The following is a 24,562-nucleotide window of genomic DNA, read 5'->3' on the forward strand; positions in this document are numbered from 1 at the left end:
GAAAAGGTTCAGCGCCAACTAAACGTTGGAGTTCCTTAACAGTAATAGCATTGGGAAGGGTGCGTTAGTTCAGTTCTGCCCCAACCCTGCTGGTTCCCTTACTGTGTGAACCTCTGTTTGTCTCTTCCTTGTCCTGGGCCTCAGTTGCTTTTTCATAAGGAGGGGTTTGATCCCTCAAGATCTCTCATGCTTCTTATTTTTTGATATTTCAAAAGACAAGGAGGAGAGAACCCAGCTTAACCGCTGTCCCGTTAATTGTGAAGGGGAAGGCAGTAGGTCAGAGGTGAAGAAGGATCTAGAACCAAGAGGATGTTCAAAAGGAATGAAAGAGTGATGCCCTCTAGCCTGAGGGAGAGTTTGAGAAGGGGGATAGCTTGCCAGAGGACCTCTCTGAACGTGGATTCAAAAGATAGAAAAAGCATTTTGGCCAGTGTCTATAACAGGGTTGGGGTGGGGAAGGGAGCACAGTGGAGCTTAAAGAATCTCCTCTCACCCATTTATGGGTGTTTTTTTGTTTGTTTGTTTTTCTGGAGTTTCCTACAAAAAGGTTCTTTTTTGGCAGGTGGGGGGAAGTTATTCTGAAGAGTTTGGCGAAGTTGAGCAAGGATCTGTTCCCACGGTGTAAGTGAACCCCCTTCATTTACTGTCTTCTGTTTTCTCAACCAACACCACCTGCAGAAGCTGACAATGACCCTTGGGCTTTTCCAGTGGTTACCACAATACCATTTCCTGCCGCCTGGAGGGAAGACAGAGTAATTGTTGGCAGCAAGAGGTGAGTGTGGGTAGGGAAAAGGAAACTCTTTCCCCTCTCCCCAGCCCTCCTCCTCTCTTTTTCTTTCCCTCATATCCTTCTGCCCAGCCCTTTCGTCCTCCCACCTGCTGACTCCAGCCAGGGTCACACCAATTTTCATTTTTCACTGCCTCCTCAGAAATTCAGGGGGCCTGAAGGCATGCTCAGGAAAGGCTATTCCCTGGCACAACCTCTCCATTGTCTGCTCCGCTGAGAAGTAATCAGTTTCCAGAAATTTTGAGAAATTGATTTTCAGCAAGAGGGCACCAAGCCATTTCTCTAGCCCATGGGGTATCTGCATATTTGCCATTGCCCTTCCTAACACTGGCCTCCCGTTGGTGGTTCAGATGGTAAACAATCTGCTGCAATGCAGGAGACCTGGGTTCAATCCCTGGGTCAGGAAGATCCCCTGTAGAAGGGAATGGCTACCCACTCCAGTGTTCTTGCCTGGAGAATTCCATAGACAGAGATGGCAGGCTACAGTCCTTGGAGTCACAAAGAGTTGAACAGGACTGATGGACTAACACTAACACTTCACGAGTTAGAGGTTGTCAGCCGAGGAGGTATAATAACTTCATCCAAACCCAAATAATGTCTTGCTATTTAGCTTTTTACCAAGACTTCTACATCTCAAACCATCCACCTTCCGCACAACTGGGGTTTTTTCCCCCCTTTATGTCTCATATTTCTTGCTGTCACTCTGTTCTCCTCACTGTCTCTTTTCCTGTGTCTTTTTCTCTGGTTTAATTTGTTTTTCCTTTTGTTTTCTGAGGCCAGAGTGGAACCTGGAGATGATGTGGGCATGTTGGTTTTCAAAGGAAAAGACCTGAGCCTCCACCTTAAGAGACAGACTCACCGTCTCCAACCTAGTGGGCGTGAATGTTGCCCCCCAGCTCCTCAGACACCTGCTTGGTACTAGGCTTGTTCTCCAGGCTTATTAGAAGAGTACCCCTTACTCTAACCCAACATCCTCAATGATTATCACCCCTGCCTCCTAGCTCCCATGTCCACCCCCATGGCAGGGCCCCCACAGAAGCAAAACATAGTCACCTTAGACTCTGGCATACTGAAGCCAGGCCCTGTTCCTGTCAGCCTCACCTTCCTGCTAACTTGTATTTAATAAAAATATTGTTAAATGGTATTCATGTGTCTAAAGTACTGTTTAAGTATTTGTTGTTTCAAACTGTAACATTAAATTATATTCTTCTTTTCCCCATTATATTCTTTATGGGACCCAAATGTTAGAAGCTGAGAATGAGTAAAGTTGGAGAAAGTGTGACAATATACATTTCTCAATAGAGAGTGATCGCAAAGCTTGGTACTCACAGGTAAAGTGTTTGAGAACACAAATGGTCCTAACCACTTCAGCCAAGAATATGGTTTCCCTGGGCACCAGACACAGCTTTCATTTAGCTGAAGGGCATTTCCACTACTCTATCAGGATGTTATGTAATAGCAATGTACAGGTCAGAAAGACCTTCTTGTTGTTTATAATAAAAAATGCCCTAAAATAGTGACATTTGGTTTGGTCCTTCTAGTCAACTATTATGTAGCTGTTAAAAAAATACATTTGAAAACTTTCTTATGACAGACATAAAAAAGCATATTCTAAAACTATATGCAAAATCTTCTAAACACCAAAAATTCCAGAAGAGGTTGGAATTCTGGCTGATTTTTATTTTGTTACACATTTTTTATTTTCTGTTATAAAATGAGCATGTATTATAAACAAACAAAAATCCAAATTGTAAAAGTAGTTGGTTCTTTCCTGTTGTAAATGAAGAAAGAACTGGAATGAACTGATTGAGGGAGCTCTTTTTAAGTGAACCGTGAACTTCCAGATGTTCAAGCTGGTTTTAGAAAAGGCAGAAGAACCAGAGATCAAATTGCCAACATCCACTGGATCATGGAAAAAGCAAGCACGTACAAGAAAAACATCTACTTCTGCTTTATTGACTATACCAAAGCCTTTGACTGGATCACAATAAACTGTGGAAAATTCTGAAAGAGATGGGAATACCAGACCACCTGACCTGCCTCTTGAGAAACCTATAGGCAGGTCGGGAAGCAACAGCTCAAACTGGACATGGAACAACAGACTGGTTCCAAATAGGAAAAAGGAGTATGTCAAGCCTGTTTGTCACCCTGCTTATTTAACTTCTATGCAGAGTACATCATGAGAAACGCTGGGCTGGAAGAAGCACAAGCTGGTATCAAGATTGCTGGGAGAAATATCAATCACCTCAGATATGCAGATGACACCACCCTTACGGCAGAAAGTGAAGAGGAACTGAAAACCCTCTTGAGGAAAGTGAAAGAGGAGAGTGGAAAAGTTGGCTTAAAGCTCAACATTCAGAAAACGAAGATCATGGCATCTGGTCCCATCACTTCATGGGGACTAGATGGGGAAACAGTGGAAACAGTGTCAGACTTTATTTTTGCGGGGCTCCAAAATCACTGCAGATGGTGATTGCAGCCATGAAATTAAAAGATGCTTACTCCTTGGAAGGAAAGTTGTGACCAACATAGAGAGCATATTCAACAGCAGAGACATTACTTTGCCAACAAAGGTCCGTCCAGTCAAGGCTATGGTTTTCCCAGTGGTCATGTATGGATGTGAGAGTTGGACTGTGAAGAAAGCTGAGCGCCAAAGAATTGATGCATTTGAACTGTGTTGTTGGAGAGGACTCTTGAGGGTCCCTTGGACTGCAAGGAGATCCAACCAGTCCATTCTGAAGGAGATTGGTCCTGGGTGTTCTTTGGAAGGAATGATGCTAAAGCTGAAACTCCAATACTTTGGCCACCTCATGTGAAGAGTTGACTCATTGGAAAAAACTCTGATGCTGGGAGAGATTAGGGGCAGGAGGAGAAGGGGACGACAGAGGATGAGATGGCTGGATGGCATCACCGACTCGATGGATGTGAGTTTGAATGAACTCCGGGAGTTGGTGATGGACAGGGAGGCCTGGTGTGCTGCAATTCATGGGGTCGCAAAGAGTCGGACACGACTGAGTGACTGAACTGAACTGAACTGAACTGACATGACAACCTGGCAGGGGAGGTGGAACATTTAATGGGAGTCAGGATCCCACAGACTTGCAAACTGTCGGGAAGATACAGGCAGATTCAGATCTGGTGGAGGACAAGACAATGTATATTCCACTTCATCTTCACTCACTCTTGCTTTCTTATGCCTCCTCTGTGCTATAATGACAAGCATTCCATACTGAAGGGCAAAACACCTGAGTTCAAATCCTGACCCTGGCCCCTGCTAGGTGGGTATCAAGCATTCAATCCTGCAGAACCTTAGCTAGATGATCGTGTGATGAACCTTAGCCAGATGATCAAAGGCCCTCACCTCAGGCCTTTGCACTTGCTTTTCCAACACTCTTTCTGGAATGCCATGCTCCCAGATCTTCCTGTGGTTTGTTACCTCCTACATTTAGGTCTAGATGCAAATAGCAACTCCTCAAAGAGTTCCTCACTCCAATAACATCTGGTAACATTTTTTTCTATTTTATTTTCTCTGAGCATTGATCCCTAACTAAAATAATCTTCTGCTTTGCTTAACTGCTTATTGTCTCTTAGAAATTAAATTCTCCGGGAGCAGGAATCTAGTCTTGAGCTCTGTATCCCCAGTGCCTAAAACACAGCCTGCCGCTAATTAAGTAAGTCAGGCACCAGGGTGATACAATTTCACCATGTTTTCTCATTTAATCTTCCTAAGACTCGTGTAGTTTGCCTAAGAGGGAAAGGTTAAGCACAGAGAGGTGAAATACATTGAGTAAGTGGCAGAGCCAGAATTAGAACTAATTCCAGAATACTTTCCACTTCGCTACCCTTCCCTCCCATGCAGCCGGTGTGGGGCCTGTTTGGGAGAGAGAGGGCTGGGACAGTTCAAGGGCAGCGAACATCAAGAGCCAAGTCTCTGAGCCCAGAAAGTTCAAAATAGTAAAAGGACTCAATTGCACATGGACATAGGAAGCCGTGGGAGTGAAGGACGGAAAGAGCCGGAGGGGCTTGGTTGCAATTCCAGAACTTGAGAGCGTTTTATGAGTATCTGAGCAGCACACATTCCCTTTTATTCACCCCATGAAGAGAAATCGAACACCTCCTGTGGGCTTTAAGCGATTCAGCACGTCGCTGGACTGGGCAGTCCCTGTCCTTAATTGAACACCTACTGTGCGCTCTGCACGGCTCAGGGCCCATCTAGGCTGGGAGAGTCTTGTCCTTGTCCTTCCGTATCTGGGGTACTGCAACTGGGATGTCTGGTTAGCAGGGGTTACCTGCCCTGAGCAGAGACAGATGGGAGTTTTCAGTCATCATTAAGGTTTATTGACCAGCGCGGCTGGAATTTCCCAGAGAGAGGATTAATCTCGCTACCGACTGAGAGCAGACACCCTGCTGGGAGTAGTTACATAAATTCTGTTGCTCAAATTAATTAGGATTGTGATTCATTTGTTTAATGAGGAAGAAGCTGATGGTGGCAAGAGGCAAGCCGGCGGGCCTTTCAGAACCCAGCCAATTCCAGGTGACGCTGCGGCAGGTGGAAGGGCTGGCAGGGTCGGAACCAGGCCCTGACGTGGCGGAAGGACCCGACCAATCAGTAGGAGGAATAAACTGAGGCAGGCAGAGACAGCCAATCAGAATACACTGCTCGTTGAGAGGCGGGTGTGGGGCTCCCTGGCTCCCCAGATCTTTCTCCCTGTTAGGCTTGCAAGTGAGGAAGGACGTCTCAGCTTCATCCCCGGTATTCCATCCTCCTCTTTTTTCAAAGCGGTGGAGAAAAATGCCAACAGCTGAAATCGCATCCATTTCCTCACGTCCCCCCAAAAGCCAGATTATTTTGTTCACAGAAGGAAGGATTCTTTCAATAAAGATCTATTGCTTAAAGCATATAGAAACATTTGTCTCTTATTTCCACCTCTACTTATAAAGAGAGCCCTCCCCTTTACCCAGAATGTCCCTGTTTACCAAACCCTGTCAGTGTCCTTCACTGCATCTGTGAGTCCCTCCTATAATGGTAACTGACCAGGACAGCGCAACCTAGAGAAACCGAGAGTCCGGCAGCACCAGACTTTTCATGATGCAGGAACATTGTCAAAAGCATGTGTCTGGCTGCCCCAGGGGCTTCATTCTCTTCCCAAACGAGGCGGAGAAGCTTTGCCTGGAACTTGGTCAGTTACTCTGCACTCAGAGAATGGGTAGCCATGAAGGGGCACCGATCTGGGAACCGGAAGTCTAAAAACAGATGACCTAGGACAAGTCTTGTCAGTCTCTGAGCTTCACTTTTCTTCTCCTTGAAAGGCGGCTACTTTCTGCTCTAAGGAGAATGGAGCTTCGGCTCCGGCACCCTACAGAGTGTCCCCCCTCCGGCAGTTAGAGGTCATTTTGACATCGAAGTCAGATCTTGGCACTTCTAATGTTTTAAAACCCTCCAATGGCTTTCCAACACATTGGGAAATTTTTTTAACATGAAAAATGTAAACTGACATTTATTCCACGGCTAAGGAGGCCCACAAGATCCAGCCCCTGCCTTCCTCTCTGACCTCAACCTCTGCAGCAACCCCTCCCTCACCACATCAGCCTTTCTTTTAGAATACAAAAAGCCCACTCCATCAGGCCTCTGCACTGGCTGAGCCTTTTCCCTGGAAGGTTCTTCCCCAGCTCTTTGTATGGGCAGAAACTTACCATTTCTTTCTCTGCGTGAATGTCACCTTCTTGGAGACACCTTCCCTCAGTATGCAGTCTAAGGTAATTCAGGCTCAGGAATTCCCCAGCAGTTCAGTGGTTAGAGCTCTGCACTTCCACTGCAGGGGCCATGGATTTGATCCCTGGTCAGGAAACTAAGATCCCGCAAACAAAAAACAAACAAAAAAAAGTAACTCGGGCTCTATCCATTCAGTTCAGTTCAGTTCAGTCGCTCAGTCATGTCCGACTCTTTGCGACCCCATGAACTGCAGCACGCCACGCCTCCCTGTCCCTCATCAACTCCCGGAGTCCACCCAAATCCATGTCCGTTGAGTCAGTGATGCCATCCAACCGTCTCATCTTCTGTCGTCCCCTTCTCCTGCCCTCAATCTTTTCAAGCATCAGGATCTTTTCAAATGAGTCAGCTCTTTGCATCAGGTGGCCAAGGTATTGGAGTTTCAGCTTCAGCGTCAGTCCTTCCAATGAATATTCAGGACTGATCTCCTTTAGGATGGACTGGTTGGATCTCCTTGCAGTCCAAGGGACTCTCAAAAGTCCTCTCCAACACCACAGTTCAAAAGCATCAATTCTTTGCTCAGCTTTCGTCATGGTCCAACTCTCACATCCATACATGACCACTGGAAAAACCATAGCCTTGACTAGATGGACCTTTGCTGGCAAAGTCACGTCTCTGCTTTTTAATATGCTGTCTAAGTTGGTCTTAACTTTCCTTCCAAGGAGTAAGCATCTTTCAATTTCATGGCTGCAGTCGCCATCTGCAGTGATTTTGGAGCCCAGAAAAAGTAAGTCAGCCACTGTTTCCCCTGTTTCCCCATCTCTTTCCAATGAAGTGATGAGACCGGAAGCCATGATCTTCGTTTTCTGAATGTTGAGCTTTAAGCCAACTTTTTCACTCTCCTCTTTGACTGTCATCAAGAGGCTCTTTAGTTCCTCTTCACTTTCTGCCATAAGGGTGGTGTCATCTGCATATCTGAGGTCATTGATATTTCTCCCAGCAATCTTGATTCCAGCTTGTGCTTCTTCCAGCCCAGCGTTTCTCATGATGTACTCTGCATAGAAGTTAAATAAGCAGGGTGACAATATACAGCCTTGACGTACTCCTTTTCCTATTTGGAACCAGTCTGTTGTTCCATGTCGTTCGAACTGTTGCTTCCTGACCTGCATATAGGTTTCTCAAGAGGCAGGTCAGGTGGTCTGGTATTCCCATCTCTTTCAGAATTTCCCACAGTTTATTGTGATCCACACAGTCAAAGGCTTTGGCATAGTTAATAAAGCAGAAATAGATGTTTTCCTTGTACGCTCTTGTTTTTCTGATGATCCAGTGGATGTTGGCAATTTGATCTCTGGTTCCTCTGCCTTTTCTAAAACTACCCAAAAAAGATATCCTTTTCATTATAGGGGACTGGAATGCAAAAGTAGGAAGTCAAGAAACACCTATGGTAACAGGCAAATTTGGCCTTGGAGTACAGAATGAAGCAGGGCAAAGGCTAATAGTGTTTTGCCAAGAGAATGCACTGGTCATAGCAATCACCCTCTTCCAACAACACAGAAGACTCTACACATGGACACCACCAGATGGTCGACACCGAAATCAGATTGATTATATTCTTTGCAGCCAAAGATGGAGAAGCTCTATACAGTCAGCAAAAACAAGACCAGGAGCTGACTGTGGCTTAGATCATGAACTCCTTATTGCCAAATTCAGACTGAAATTAAAGAAAGTGGAGAAAACCACTAGACCATTAAGGTATTACCTAAATCAAATCCCTTATGACTATACAGTGGAAGTGAGAAACAGATTTAAGGGACTAGATCTGATAGATAAGAGTGCCTGATGAACTATGGAATGAGGTTCGTGACATTGTATAGGAGACAGGGATCAAGACCATCCCCAAGAAAAAGAAATGCAAAAAAGCAAAATGGCTGTCTGAGGAGGCCTTACATAGCTGTGAAAAGAAGAGAGGCGAAAAGCAAAGGAGAAAAGGAAAGGTATACGCATCTGAATGCAGAGTGCCAAAGAATAGCAAGGAGAGATAAGAAAGCCTTCCTCAGCGATCAATGCAAAGAAATAGAAGGAAACAATAGAATGAGAAAGACTAGAGATCTCTTCAAGAAAATTAGAGATACCAAGGGAACATTTCATACAAAGATGGGCTCAATAAAGGACAGAAATGGTAGGGACCTCACAGAAGCAGAAGATATTAAGAAGAGGTGGCAAGAATACACAGAAGAACTGCACAAAAAAGATCTTCATGACCCAGATAATCACGATGGTGTGATCACTCACCTAGAGCCAGACATCCTGGAATGTGAAGTCAAGTGGGCCTTAAAAAGCATCACTACGAACAAAGCTACTGGAGGTGATGGAATTCCAGTTGAGCTATTTCAAATCCTGAAAGATGATGCTGTGAAAGTGCAGCACTCAATATGCCAGCAAATTTGGAAAACTCAGCAGTGGCCACAGGACTGGAAAAGGTCAGTTTTCATCCCAATTCCAAAGAAAGGCAATGCCAAAGACTGCTCAAACTACCGCTCTTATCCATTACCTTGTCTTACTTTTCATCAGAACACTTTCTCTCTATAATTTTTTTAAATTGGAATGTAATTGCTTTACAATGTTGTGTTAGTTTCTGCTGTACAACAACATGAATCAACGTAAGTACACATCTATCCCCTCCCTCTTGAGCTTCCCTCCCACCCCCCACATCCCACCCCTGTAGGTCTTCACAGAACACCAAACTGAGCTCCCCTTGCTATACAGCACCTTCCCACTAGCTGTCCACTTTACACTCCGTCGTATATATAGCAGTGCTACTCTCTGAATCATCCCACCCTCTCCTTCCCCCGCTGTGTCCACAGTCCATTCTCCATGTCTGCATCTCTATTCCTGCCCTGCAATAGGCTCATCAGTACCATTTTTCTTAATGCCGTATATATGCGTTAATATACAATATTGTTTTTCTCTTTTTCACTTACTTCATTCTGTATGACAGACTCTAGGTTCATCCACATCACTACAAATGACCCAGTCTCATTTTCATTCCTTTTTATGACTGAGTAATATATATATATATATATATATATATATATATATATATATATATACACCACATCGTTTTTAATGCATTTAAAAATGTTCTTTCTTATCAATGGACATTTAGGTTGCTTCCAAATCCTGGCTATTTTAAATAGTGCTGCAATGAACATTGGGATGCATGTGTCTTCTTGAATTATTGTTTTCTCAGAGCATATGCCCAGTAGTAGGATTGCTGGGTCATATGGTAGTTTTATTTTTAGCTTTTTAAGGAAACTCCATACTGTCCTCCATAGAGGTTGTATCAATTTACCTTCCCACCAATATTGCAAGAGGGTTCCCTTTTCATCACCGCACTTTTTGGTGCTGGCCTTTTTATGTTTTGTTGTCTATCTTCCTCAAGGTGAATTTAAGGTCCACAGGGCCAGGAAACTTCCCCACTTCATCAGTCAGGGTCAAGCTAAGAAAATAGAAACTGCATTAGATATTTCAACAGTGATAATTTAATAAAAAGGAGTTCTTTTAAAATATATTTTTTAAAAAATATTAGGAGAGAAAAAATGTTAAGGAAGCCCTAAAAAAAAAAAAAAAAGAGGTGATAACCACAGGAAACAATGGGGTTGTGAGAATCTAGGAACTTGTGGGAGGAGCCCCCAGCACTGGGACCCAGCCCTGCCAGAGGTCATCTGTTGCTCACCTCTGAGGAGTCAGGGGAGGTTGTTCTGGGAGTGTCAAAAGAAGTTGGAGGCCAGAACCAGCTGTAGTTAATAGGAAGAAGGGCCGTTGATGGGGCAACCCCTACAGGATCCAGCAAACAAAAAGTAAGGAGCAGGTCCTTACTCCTTCCTCCTGACTTCCAGTCTCACCCTAGCGCCTCTGCTGGCAGAAACAGGAAGTCCCAGAACAAAGAAGAATTGTAATTTGCAGGATTCCCATAGTTTATAGAAGCCTTCCCTGGTGGTTCAGATGGTCAAGAATCTTCCTGCAATGCGGGACACCCTGGTTTGATCCGTGGGTCAGGAAGATCCCCTGGAGAAGGGAATGGCTACCCACTCCAGTATTCTTGCCAGGAGAATTCCAGGAGCAGAGGAGTCTGGCAGGCTATAGTCCTTGCGGTTGCAAAGAGTAGAACACAACTGAGCGAGTAACACTTTCACTTTCATAGTTTATAGCATCCACGCCCTCGTATCAAGAGGCATGGTAATAAAGAGATGGATTTGGAGCTGGGAGACAGCAGCTAAATAACTAGCATCCTCGTCTTGTTGTATAACCCTTAGTCCCCATGTTGGAGGAGTATGTGGCATACAGTAGGCACTCAATACTTGTAGAATGGGTGAATGAATGGCACACCACGTGATTTCCACGTGGGGCCCACGTGATTTCCCCTGGGGGCCCACGTGATTAGTGTTAGTGATTAGTGTTAGTAGCTAAGGGTGCAGAGACGAGACAGACTCTTTAACTTCAAACTGCTCACACTCTAACAAGAGAGTCAAACATCATTTTTGGTTCAGAATAAATGTAAAAGCAAAAATACCCACAATGTGCTGCAGAAGCACAGAGGAGGGGCTCTGCTCAGTTTGGGCACCGTAAGGAAGACCGTCCTAGAGGGGATCATGCTCCAGCTTGATGATCTGGTGTGTGTGCACACTCAGTCAATCAGTCTTATCCAATTCTTTGCGACCCCATGGACTGTAGCCCACCAGGCTCCTCTGTCCATGGGATTCTCCAGGCAAGGACCCTGGAGTGGGTTCCCATTTCCTACTCAGGGGATCTTCCCGACCCAAGGATCGAACCCATGTCTCTTCCTTCTCCTGCTTTGGCAGGCAATTCTTTACCACTGAGTCACTGGGAAGCATCAAGGGCTTCCTTGATGCTCTAGGATGAAGAGGAATTTGGAAGGCATAGTGGGATACTGAGAGTCAATGACGTGAGGATGCTGGATATTTCAGGTCTGGGAACAGATCGTGCAGAGAGCTTGGAGAGAGTGTGGCTCAAGTAGTTCATTACGGCTAGAGCATCCATCGGAGAAGGCAATGACACCCCACTCCAGTACGCTTGCCTGGAAAATCCCATGGACGGAGGAGCCTGGTGGGCTGCAGTCCATGGGGTCGCGAAGAGTTGGACACGACTGAGTGACTTCACTTTCACTTTTCACTTTCATGCACTGGAGGAGGTAATGGTAACCCACTCCAGTTTCTTGCCTGGAGAATCCCAGGGACGGTGGAGCCTGGTGGACTGCCGTCCATGGGGTCGCACAGAGTCGGACACGACTGAAGCGACTTAGCAGCAGTAGCAGCAGCAGCAGAGCATCCATGGAAGTGGTAGCAGCCTGGAGGGTTCAAGTTCAGCTCATGAAAGCCTCCTGTGCTGCTCTAAGGAGTTTGGGCTTTGACCTCAAGGTACAGGCATGCCAGTTAAGGTTTTAGAGCTGGAGAATAACATGACCCAATCTGAGGACTGCGAAGTTGCAGGAATGAGAATGAAGGCTGGAGTACAACTAGAAAGTTGTTAGATTTGGGCAAAAAGGACAGGCACTTATCTAATTGTGCTTTCAACGGATACAGTCGGTTGTGTAGAGGTTACATCTCAATACAGTTGCATTAAAAGCAAAAAAAACACCTGGGCTTCCCTTGTGGTCCAGGGGTTAAGAATTCACCTTGCAATGCAGGGGGAACCAGTTTGATCCCTGGTCCGGGAAGATCCCACAGGCCTCAGAGCAACTAAGTCTGTTTGTCAAAACTACTGAAGCCCACGCACCTAGAGTGTGTGCTCCACAGCAAGGGAAGCCGGCGTGATGAGAAGCTGGTGCCCTGCAGCTAGAGAGGAGCCCCTGCTCACCGCAGCTAGAGAGGAGCCCCTGCTCACCGCAGCTAGAGAGGAGCCCCTGCTCACCGCAGCTAGAGAAAGCCCTTTCACAGCAACAAAGGCCCAGCACAGCCCCAAAATAAAGTAATCCTTAAAAAGGAAATCAATTTTTTTTTTTTTTAAGAAAAAACATGTGCTTGGGATCTGAGCTACAGCTGAGGGAGTTGAAGGGCAGGGGAAGAGAAGGGGAAGCTGCTTGAAGCTGGGGTCCCTTGGTCTGGGCTCTGTCGTGGGATAATCAGAGCTGCAGGAATCCTGGGAGTCGGCCAGCTCTTTGCATCTTCCCCCTCACAAACCCTTCAAATCACGGAGCTGGAAGGGGCCTTCAGAGGATGCATCAGCTTCCCAGCAGGAAACAGAACTTCACTCAGATAGTTCAACTGTAGAGACTTGAACAAAGAGGAGAGACTTATTTCCAGAGAGATGGGCAGGATTAGAGAAACTAGAAGGGATGCTGAAAACCCTGAGATTACAAACAGCTGGAGGCCACCCCCGGGGCCTCAAGGGTCAAGGGGAGGAGACAGGAGCACTCCTGGAGCCCAGGGAGAGCCGAGGCAAGAGGGCAAGAGCCGTTGGCAGGAGCTGTGGCCGAGCAGAGAAGCACTTCCACAGCCCCTGCCACCATGCAGAGAGGCTGTGGGCAAGAAATCCTCCACCCTCTCCTCCCACCCTCCAGCTGCCAGAGGCATCTATTGATTCACTGCACAGGGGGCAGCCTCCCAAGACACAGGTTGGGGCAAAGAAGGGGAGACCTGAGACCCTAAATTGGAACGGACAAGCAGAGAAAAACAGCCTAGTGAATCTCAATTTTTTTTTTCTTTTTCCCAGAAGCCTCAGAAAACCGAGGCAAACTTGCCCAAGGTCAGGCAGCAAGTTAGTACAAGGCCATTGGCCCCTCTCCCTCAGGGTCAAGGTTCATTAGGTACTGGCCCTGCACTGAAGCAGACAAGTAAAGATGGCCCGTTGTCCCAGAGCTGGAGCTGCAAATCCAAATTAGCCAGAAGAAGACAGCAGAGTGGGGGAGGATGGGCACCCAGGGGCCAGCCATGCGTCCTCTGTGTCTGCACAGTAATAGACACCTGCTCCCTCGTCTCTTTGTGACCTGCTGCCTGTCCCCAGCCCCCTGTCTTCCATTCTCGAGTCCTCCCCAGGCCTGGGTCACAGGAGCTCAGCCCTGGGATTGGCAGGCATGAGGGAAGAAGGCTTCACTTCCCTGGTAGCCAGCCCTGCTCATCGATTCCCCAGAGCTGCTCACTGATCCAGCACAAGATGGTTTAATTGAAGTCATTACAATAAATGGTGCAGAAAAGCAACACCCTTAGTCTGCCAGGAGTCTCAGAGATGAGAGGAAGGGCCTCTGGGAAACCCAGAGCTCACAGCTGGCTATGGTGGAAAGGCCACAGGGCTGAGAAGTCACATCAGCCTGGGTTCAAATCCTGACCCTGTCCCTTACAAGCCCTGTGGCCTTGTCACGTCCCTTTATCTTCTTGAGCTCCTGTGTCCTTGTCCAGGAAAATGAGGCTTTTGTTACTTGGCTTCAATGCACGACCACCAGGCCATGCATGGCCCTGGGCGCTGCCTGTCTCTCCTGCTCTTCTCCTGTGACCCCCCACACCCCGCCCCACCTCCACACTCAGATGGTTACTGTTCCCTGCCTCACGTTCTGCCTGCTTCTTGTTGCTCTTCCTGAAACACCCTCCCCCACTGCTGCCCTGGGTCATTCCCACCCACCTTTCAAGGTTCAGCTTCAGCTCCAAGGTCCCCTTCCTCCAGGAAGACTGCCTTCCGCCGTCTCTCCTTCCTTTGAATGCCTCTCCCACTTTCTGTGACTCCCATCTGGCATTCAACATGCACTGTCATGCACGGCAGCCTTTTTCTCTTCTCATCGCTGGTCTTCTCATCTAGATTAAAAGCAGAAACTCTGTCTTCTCTTTCTCACCCTCACATGCCTAACACATGCTCAGCTTTATCACTGTACTGGTGGGGGCGGGGTGGGGGGAGTGGCAGGTTGGAGTGAGGGGCAGAGATTCTGCACCCAGGGGTGGGCACAAAAAACAACCAGCAGGCACTGGTCGATGACAAACTACCCTGAGCTCCCTTCCCAGGTAATTAGGACGACACATTCATCCTATGCTCGTGACTCCAGCATGAGACACAGCCACCTGTGCGGCCAGGCTCAGCTGGCTCTCTGCTTGGCTTCATCAACTGGCATCTGATTCATTAGCAGAAAACAGAGGATTCAGGTCAAGAAATCATAAAATTTCAGCATCAAAAGAAACCTAATTATGTAGCAAAAAGTGGTGTCCTTGGACCTCTGAGTATAAGAAGCCTTGCAGCTTCCACCTGGGTGCCTTGGAACACTCCTTGAGTCATTCCCTCCGAGAACCCAGACACCATACCATGAGAAGCCCAAGCCACGTGGAGAAGCCATGTCCAGGTACTCCTCAGTTTGGCAGTCAGTCCCGAATGAGTCTCCAGATGGCAGGCAGCATCAAATAAACGCCAGCCATGAGAGGGGACCATCTCAGACATCAGGTCCTGTTGACCTTCAGATGACGCCAGTCCCAGCCTGCTGCCGCCACATGAGAGAACCCAAGAAAGAATCTCCTTGCTGAGCCAAACCAATTCACAAATGGGGGGGGGGGGGAAGCAAATCATTGTTTCAGTTCAGTTCAGTTGCTCAGTCATGTCCAACTCTTTGCAACCCCATGAACTGCAGCACACCAGGCCTCCCTGTCCATCACCAACTCCCAGAGATCACTCAAACTCACATCCATCGAGTCGGTGATGCCATCCAGCCATCTCATCCTCTGTCATCCCCTTCTCCTCCTGCCCCCAATCCCTCCCAGCATCAGAGTCTTTTCCAATGAGTTAACTCTTCACATGAGGTGGCCAAAGTACTGGAGTTTCAGCTTTAGCATCATTCCTTCCAAAGAACACCCAGGACCGATTTCCTTTAGAATGGACTGGTTGGATCTCCTTGCAGTCCAAGGGACTCTCAAGAGTCTTCTCCAACAACACAGTTCAAATGCATCAATTCTTCGGGGCTCAGCTTTCTTCACAGTCCAACTCTCACATCCATACATGACCACTGGGAAAACCATAGCCTTGACTGGACGGACCTTTGTTGGCAAAGTAATGTCTCTGCTGTTGAATATGCTCTCTATGTTGGTCATAACTTTCCTTCCAAGGAGTAAGCATCTTTTAATTTCATGGCTGCAATCACCATCTGCAGTGATTTTGGAGCCCCCCAAAAATAAAGTCTGACACTGTTTCCACTGTTTCCCCATCTAGTCCCCATGAAGTGATGGGACCAGATGCCATGATCTTCGTTTTCTGAATGTTGAGCTTTAAGCCAACTTTTTCACTCTCCTCTTTCACTTTCCTCAAGAGGGTTTTCAGTTCCTCTTCACTTTCTGCCATAGGGGTGGTGTCATCTGCATATCTGAGGTGATTGATATTTCTCCCAGCAATCTTGATACCAGCTTGTGCTTCTTCCAGCCCAGCGTTTCTCATGATGTACTCTGCATATAAGTTAAATAAGCAGGGTTAAAATATACAGGCTTGACGAACTCCTTTTCCTGTTTAGAACCAGTCTGTTGTCCCACGTCCAGTTCAAATGATAAATCATTGCTTTAAAAAACAATAAATTGATTTTCTTGTAAAGAAATGTTATCAAAATGTCATTTTGCTGGTGACAAACTGAAGCTCAGAAATGCCATGTGATTCATCCCACGTCACACAGTGCATTAGAAGCAGAGTCATGTAACCGTTGTCACCCGTTACAAACAGGTGCATGTAACTGTTGTCACCCCATTGCCACCATCAAAAAAGCTAAAGAGGAGTGAGCTGTCTGGGGCAGAAAGCAGGAAAGGAGCTGCTACAAAGGATTTGTAGGATCCTTCCTACAAAGGCTTTTGTAGGAAACCTCTCAATTCCTCGGGAAGAAAACTCTTCCTTAAATATATATGAATCTTTTTTTTTTTAATTTTCAAAGATCATCCCGTACCTTTCATAACTTCTTAGACTTTATTGAGTTAATTGCTCTGTATTTTAGCTGGGTTGGTTTTCCTTTTTCCTTCCCCCTTGAGGTAATTAGCCATAAGCTTACCTGAGTACATTTGTCATGTCAAACAGTGGCTTCAAAGGAAGGGAAAACAAAAAACAAAAAACAGTGTAAGGATAGAATCAACCCTTTCTGGTCTTCATTTTTACCTTTGAGTTAATGTGATAGGTATCAGCCTCACACTGGACAGACCTTGGTCTGGGCCCCATGGTCTCATAGGCGTTCGTTCTGAAGGTTTGCTGGGAGAAGACACCACTTTTTGGACATCATCTACAATTTACACTGGGTCCCAAAGGTTTCCTTTCTTTTGCCTTCTGTTTAATCTTTCTAGCCACCTATGAGGGAAGAATTACTACCTCATCTTAAAGAGAAAGAAATTTAATCCCGAAAAGGAACACACTCCAAGCATCAGAGCTGGAACTCAAACTGAGGCCTAGCCAGTTCCCAAGGCCTGCTCTTCTCCCACATACGCATACCGTCAGGTATCTCTTGGCACAACAACGCTGTGAAACAAATCACAAGAAAACCTCAGCGGCATTCAGTTCGTCAGCATTTACTGCTCGTGCATCTGGGATAGTTGGCTAGGCGGCTCTGCTGATCTTGGCTGGACTCACTAACACACGTAGAGTCTGGCTGCCCACGGAGTGATTGAGGCTGGGCTCCAGGGACAGCTGCAGGGACTCGGTCCTCTCCACACGCCTCTCAGCCTCCAGTCGGCTAAGCCAGGCACGTTCTCATGGCCGCGGCAGAGGGACAAGAGACAAGGCTAATCCAACTGATTGCACAGGGACTTTTCAGGCTTTTGCTTACATCACATTTGCCATCATCCCTTCAGCCAGAGCAAGTTTCATTGCTAAGCCCAGAGTCAAAGAAGGAGGACACAGAGGACACAGATGACGGGGGAAAGGGTGTGAATGCAGGGAAGGATGAAGAGCTGGGATCACTTTTGCAATCTACCACACGGACTTGGGCAAGTTACGGTTCCCTCTCGAAGCTTCTGTCCCTGCATTTTTTTTTTTTTTAACTGGATTGTATCTATCTTGTAGGGTAGCTGAGAACATTCAATAACATAAGCTCTGTGAAACACCAGCAAAGTCAAAAGTATTCCTTCTGCTGATGTATTTCAAGTACACAAGCTTGGGGGTTGTGGGGGGCAGGGTGAGAGTACTCATTATTAGAGGTACATGGAAAGTTCAGTTCCTATTTCTGGAGTCCAGAAGGTTTACACAAGTCTCAGAGGTGAGAAGGCCCAATCACTGAGACAATAAACAAGAACTGTAAGAAGAAAATAAATCAAGGGGGAAAAGAACAATAAGTAAAATGATGTAATTAAAGTTACTGTTGAGGAAACAATCAAGGAGAGAATGAGTCAGCCACAAGTTTAAGCGATGAATCAGGCCCGATGTCTTGTTTCTAGAATTCTTGTCTATTTCAAGAGAGCCTGATGTCCTAGTTAAAAGAGCACCTTGAGCCTGTAGCAACAACATCTGGAAGGAAACACGCTTTTAATTTTAATTTCTCTTCAACACCACTGCTAACCACAGGAGCAGAGTGCTGGGTGCAGAGTAGCCCATCTGAACAATCCCATGGGGAGCGGCCAATCACTGCAGCCTTATTTCACGTGTATTCAAAGGGATTTTAAATTGTTTACAAAATAAAACCTGTGCAATATGCCATTTGATCGTCGAAACAAGGCTATGACTATTTATTGCTCTACTCAACAGATGTGGAAACTGAGGCTTAAATGGTCACCTAGCTAGAGGCAAGTCTAAGAGTGGAAGGCAGGTCCCTGAGTTATTCTCTCCCAGACTAACAGAGAACCATCCTCCTGCTGTTGATAACTCACTTGGATTTTTATTTCCAGTCTGTAAGAAATAATATCAAATATTTGCTGAGCCACTTGACTCATAAGCATGGCAGTTCACTGAATCCTCACCACAAACAGAGGTCAGCATATGGCCAGTTTCTTTTACAGATAAGGAGAAATGGAGCTCAGAGACTTAAAGCACTTGCCTGAAGTCACACAGCCTGTAAATAATGAGCTATGATACACACTCAGGTCTGCGTGGCACCCCCCTACCCTGGCAACAGCACATTTTGCTCTGCCAGCATATTTTTTTCAAATTCCGCTATCACCTACATTAAAGCCTGAACAATTAAAAGCAATTGTATGGCTAAATCTGCCCGCCTCCTCCACACACACACACACATATGCTCTTCCCTCAGTTAATTCAAAGAACAAGCTTTCTGACCTGTATTTTCCACTTCACTGTGTCTACCACACCACTGCCTCTAACAGACACAGCTCAAAGCAGAGGAGCAAGTGATATTGGTTCAGGAAACCTGAGCTGTGACCCTGAGCTGCTGACAGAATGTCTGATATTTATAGCAACTTAGAGTCAAGTACCGAGGAAAGTGTGTTCTGGATTGTTGCAGATGTCCTCAGGGGGAAAGAAAGCATCTCTATGAAAAATTGTGTGGGATGCTTAACTGATGGAACATCAAACATGAAAGGACAATTCAATGGGTTTGCATCCCGGTTTAAAAAAATAATAATAAAAGGATGGCCCAGGCAGTCTCTGTGGATAACATTCTTCAAACACTTAGGATATAGCCACACGAGAGGCCACATTGCTAGTTGAATTTATAAATTGCCCCTTACACTTTAACTATTTCATTTATGCGTTTGCCTATTGATTTAGATTTGCCCCATTCCACAAAGATTTGAGGCTGATTGTTTAATTGTGAAAACTATGGCCAAAACTGCACGCTACCGCTGGCGGCTCAGCAGTAAAGAATCCACCTGCCAATGCTGGAGACTCAGGTTCGATCTCTGGGTGGGGAAGATCGCTTGGAGAAGGAAATGGCAACCCACTCCAGTATTCTTGTCTGGGAAATCTCACATCCAGAGGAGCCTGGCGGGCTACAGTCCATGGGGTTGCAAAGAGTAGAACTCAACTGAGCGACTAAGCAACAAAATGGCCAAAACTACTTGTGCCTCCCTGCCTCCTTGCCCTTGTCCTGCACGCTGACTCTGGGCCTGGCCTTATGACTTGCTTTGGCCAAGGGAACCGCAGTAAACCTCATGCAAGCGTAACTTGAAGAAAGCATGCAGAAGAGAAGCCCCAGCCATCCAGTCGAGGCTATTCCAGACCGACCAGCCTCTGGCAATGTGCCAGTGACCACAGAGCCCGTCCTGGCCAGATCAGCAGGATACCACGGAGACCAGTGAGAAAAACATTGTTGTTTAAAGCCAGTGGGTTTGGGGATGCTTTGCTCCCTGGCAGTAACTAATTGATCCAGAAATTTTTTTAAATCTTTAATTCTTACATGCATTCCCAAACATGAACCCCCCTCCCACCTCCCTCCCCATAACATCTTCCTGGGTCATCCCCATGCACCAGCCCCAAGCATGCTGCATCCTGCGTCAGACATAGACTGGCGATTCAATTCACATGATAGTATACATGTTAGAATGTCATTCTCCCAAATCATCCCACCCTCTCCCTCTCCCTCTGAGTCCAAAAGTCCGTTATACACATCTGTGTCTCTTTCCCTGTCTTGCATACAGGGTCGTCATTGCCATCTTCCTAAATTCCATATATATGTGTTAGTATACTGTATTGGTGTTTTTCTTTCTGGCTTACTTCACTCTGTATAATCGGCTCCAGTTTCATCCATCTCATCAGAACTGATTCAAATGAATTCTTTTTAACGGCTGAGTAATACTCCATTGTGTATATGTACCACAGCTTTCTTATCCATTCATCTGCTGATGGACATCTAGGTTGTTTCCATGTCCTGGCTATTATAAACAGTGCTGCGATGAACACTGGGGTACATGTGTCTCTTTCAATTCTGGTTTCCTCGGTGTGTATGCCCAGAAGTGGGATTACTGGGTCATAAGGTAGTTCTATTTGCAATTTTTTAAGGAATCTCCACACTGTTCTCCATAGTGGCTGTACTAGTTTGCATTCCCACCAACAGTGTAGGAGGGTTCCCTTTTCTCCACACCCTCTCCAGCATTTATTGCTTGCAGATTTTTGGATCGCAGCCATTCTGACTGGTGTGAAGTGGTACCTCATTGTGGTTTTGATTTGCATTTCTCTAATAATGAGTGATGTTGAGCATCTTTTCATGTGTTTGTTAGCCATCCGTATGTCTTCTTTGGAGAAATGTCTATTTAGTTCTTTGGCCCATTTTTTGATTGGGTCGTTTATTTTTCTGGAATTGAGCTGCATAAGTTGCTTGTATATTTTTGAGATTAGTTGTTTGTCAGTCGCTTCATTTGCTATTATTTTCTCCCATTCCGAAGGCTGTCTTTTCACCTTGCTTATATTTTATTCTTGAAAAACATTATTAATTAATCGACGGTTATGTACTGAGTGCCCATGATCAGTCCTGTCATAATAGGTTCTGGAGAATACAGAAACCCATGTTGTAAGGCGTGATGCTGCTTGGAGTTTCATGTTTACTTGTGGCAAGACAAAGGAAAAATACCAGCCAGATCTACTTAAACCATGTGGAAATTGTTTATATCCTACTCTTTCCTCAAGGCAAAGCTCAAATGCTACCTTCCCCTTGTAACATTTCCTTCCTCGAACTCCTTGCCAAATTGAATTGTTAACTTCTACCTCCTCTGGGATACCGCAGACCATTGTTTTAAATTCTTCCAGGGTGACTTTCATGTTACATTTAGAGTGATGGTTGGATGAGAATGTGTCCATCCCGCCCACTGATTATAAAACTGGGCGTTGCGTCTCACTATGTGGACCCCAACATCTGCTTCAATGGTTGCCTGAATGTGAACTGTGTCAGTGTGTGTTGACTGAATGAACGTTAAGAGTTCCAGCATGAAGGAAAACTCAGAAGTTTGTGGTAGTCAAGGAGTGCTCTGTGATGGAAGCAAGAGTTAAGGTTCTCAACTGAGATCCACAGTAAGAATTCCTAGAATTCATGAACTGAATTCAGGGGGACCTATGACCTTGGATGAGGAAAAATTGCATCTCTGTGCTCACTAATCTCTAACTGAAACTTAGCATTTCATGCCATTATAAATGTAGGTTGCAAACCACAGAAGCAGGTGTAACAGATGTTTTCCTAATCACCACATACTACTGCAGAGACCTCAAAATATCACTAATGTTCATCACTACTTTGAAATAATAGTGTTTATTTAATAGAGTAATAAAGGAGAATAGCATTACCATATCACAATTTGGTGTTCTTTAATATTTTAACAACCACATCACAACCAGTTTCCTTTATAATACTGTGTATTTTTTTAATGTTTCTAAAATCACATTTTTGAGATGAGGTCTATAGGTTTCATCAAGCCTGCCAAATGGGTCCGTGGCACAAGAACAGTTAAGACTCCTCTCTACCTTGGAGAATATGCAGACTGTGACTCCCCAGATTGGAGAGAAGTAAATATTTTGGATAGATGACCAGCATAAACAAAGATACAAGTAGGACGGGACATGAGTTCCATACAAGATGGAAATTTCACCCTCTCCCCACCCTTGAGGAGAGAGCCTCCTGGGCAAGATGAAGTAAAAAGACAGAATCTGTTAGCATAATAATGCATCCAAGAAATGAGGGGATAACTGATTTCTCTTAGCCTCTAAGAATTCGGAGAATTTAAATGCTTAAGGGTCTAACAGTCCCCCTGCAGGGTGGAGCTGGGACTCAGGAAAGGGCTGAGCTCTGAACCTTGCAGAAACCACGTCCCCTGCCACACACAACTCTAGTCAAAATGACGCCAAGAAAAGGCCACGCCCCAGTCCCCCGGGACAGGCCTTCTGCGTGGTGATTAGGCCACACACTGCCTGTGGCTGGGTTTGAGGGGACTGACAGCTGACTCACTGGGACCAAGGATGCTTTGCACCATTCTTGGACTCAGAACGGATATGCAATTGGCTAACACTGAGACTCTCTTTTAGAAAAACACAATGATGACCATTTGTCCTCGCGGAAAGACGTTACAGGCATAACAGAGGCGTGACCACATGGGTCTGGGGACAGCGCAGAGGACACCCTGATGAGATCAGAAGGCTGGCTCAGGAAGTAAAGCTGAAGGGGGACGAAAGCAGAGAGGAATGAAGGAGAGAGAAGCAAAGACTGACTCTAGGCTTTCAAGGGCCTCTGACCGAGGCAGGGAAGTTAGACAGGGGCTTGGGACGGATGGCAAGGTCTATCTAAGAGATATGAGGTAACTTTAAGACATCTCAGGGACAAAGTCCCCAAGTCCACCGGACACTCAAGAATAGAATTCCAGGGACAGACTGAAACGGAAAGGGGAGATAGTTAAGGGAATCATCCATGTGAAGGGGATTGTTCAAGTCTCCAAGAACAAAGGCAATAAAGTGAAAGAAAAGCAAGGACTGGGCCTAAGGGGATGGTCACAGAATCAAGACTGAAGACAAAGAAGCTTATAATGGTGATACTAATACACGAATAAGGAAGACTCCTGTGTCCAAAATCCAAGGTACGAGAACATTTCAAGCAAAGGGTTAAACGTAGCCAGAAAAAGAAACTTGTGCAAGGTCTCAGGCTGTGGCCAGTGGGAGGTGCTTGATGAGTTCCCACCGAGCAGAGCGTGGATGGACGGAGGCCCACGGTGGGGGAGTGGGTAGGTGGAGCCAGTGAAATGGGAAGAGGGAAGCCAGGACAGAGGGAGGGCCAAGCCTGGAATTAAGTTTCTTTTCTCCAAGAAGATCCAGACTTTCATTAGAGAAAGAAGGAGACTGCAAATCTGGGGTATTTAAAGGTCATGTGAAAATCATGGAAACCTCAAGCTGAAACTGTTCCCACCTAAATAATTTTTGTTTAGAAAGCAGGCAAAGCCGCTGAAACCATCTCAGCACAGCTCCCAAATTGGAATGACTCAGATGTCTCTGAAAATGTGTGGATGCCCTGAACTGCTCTGCTAATATATGGTCTGCTCACACTGAGCCCAGGGTCTGTTATGGGGACATCTGACAGAGAGGCCAGAGCTTCCCGGAGGCACTGTAAGAACAGGAATTCAGGAAGTGGGGTCAAGTGAACAGCTGCTATCACTGAACACACCCTGCAGCTTAATAAAACCATCCACCATTTAACCAGCCTCTACTGTGTGCCCAGCACTTCACCGACATTCTCCTAATCCTTAACCACAGCCTGACAAAGTAGTTTAGCTCCATTATTCTCCCCACTGTCCGGATGAGGAAAACTGAGGCTCAAGGAGGTAAAGTAACTTGCCTTGAACTCAGTTTCCTGAAAGGCAGAGAGAGTGCTGGGACCCAAGCATGCCTAACTTCCAACCTGCTTCTGTCTACCCTGTGACCTCAACCAACCCCATCCCACCCCTCAAGATGGGGAAGAAAATGTGACATTACCACCTGTGACAGCCAATGAAAGACAAATCTCCCATAATGAACTTTCCAAGTTCAACCTCTTCAAAAGTCTTTTTTTTTTCTTTAATTCATCTGAACTTAACCAACTTTTAAAAGGAATCCATTCACTTCTTCACCAAGAGCTCTTCTTGAACTCTTGCTGAGGACAAGCACTCAACTGGCTCCCAGAGGGAAGGGCTCTCAAGGGACGCCCTGGTGGTCAGGGAAGCCTTCACAGAGGAAGAACATGAACCAAAAGTGTCTTAATTTTGTTGTTGTTGTTTAAACAAAGTATGACTTCTAAATCTTTTGAAAAGTCAAATAGTGCTCAAAGGCTTACAACTGAAAAGAGCATTCTCTTCTCCCCAACCTCACCTTGTTCTCCTGAAGCTCTTTCCCCTGTTGTTTACCTCCCTCTCTCTAAATACCCCTCTCTCTAAATTACCCCCCGAGTCACCAAGGGGCTTCCATGGTGGCTCAGGGGGTAAAGAGCCTGCCTATGATACAGGAGACCTGGGTTGGATCCCTGGGTTGGAAAGATTCCCTGGAGAAGGAAATGGCAACCCACTCCAGTATTCTTGCCTGGAGAATTCCACGGACAGAGGAGCCTAGAGGGCTACAGTCCCTGGCTTAGGACTGAGTGACTCACTTTCACTTTCATGCTAGATAACACTTATTCTTCAACCTCTTGAGTCGTCATCTTAAACAGTGGTGGACATCTT

General features: G+C 45.9%; 1 protein-coding gene and 1 long non-coding RNA gene across 3 annotated transcripts in view; one reads left to right on the top strand and one right to left on the bottom strand.

Moving 5' to 3' along the window:
- The window catches only part of LOC138421350 (uncharacterized), a 31,659-nt gene extending 29,728 nt beyond the window's left edge, over positions 1–1,931 (top strand). The window contains exons 2-3 of one of the 2 annotated variants that reach the window (XR_011249468.1): positions 679–772; positions 1,563–1,931. This is a non-coding gene — a long non-coding RNA (uncharacterized lncRNA). The remainder of the gene's footprint in view (positions 1–678; positions 773–1,562) is intronic. The other variant, XR_011249467.1, reaches the window with a different exon arrangement.
- The window catches only part of CHST1 (carbohydrate sulfotransferase 1), a 93,409-nt gene extending 79,082 nt beyond the window's left edge, over positions 1–14,327 (bottom strand). The window contains exon 1 of the mRNA XM_069555535.1: positions 14,133–14,327. The gene's annotated coding sequence lies outside the window, so the exon portion shown is untranslated. The remainder of the gene's footprint in view (positions 1–14,132) is intronic.
- Between the last annotated feature and the right edge of the window lie 10,235 nt (positions 14,328–24,562).

Source organism: Ovis canadensis, chromosome 15 (assembly GCF_042477335.2).
Source record: "Ovis canadensis isolate MfBH-ARS-UI-01 breed Bighorn chromosome 15, ARS-UI_OviCan_v2, whole genome shotgun sequence".
Lineage (NCBI taxonomy): Eukaryota > Metazoa > Chordata > Mammalia > Artiodactyla > Bovidae > Ovis > Ovis canadensis.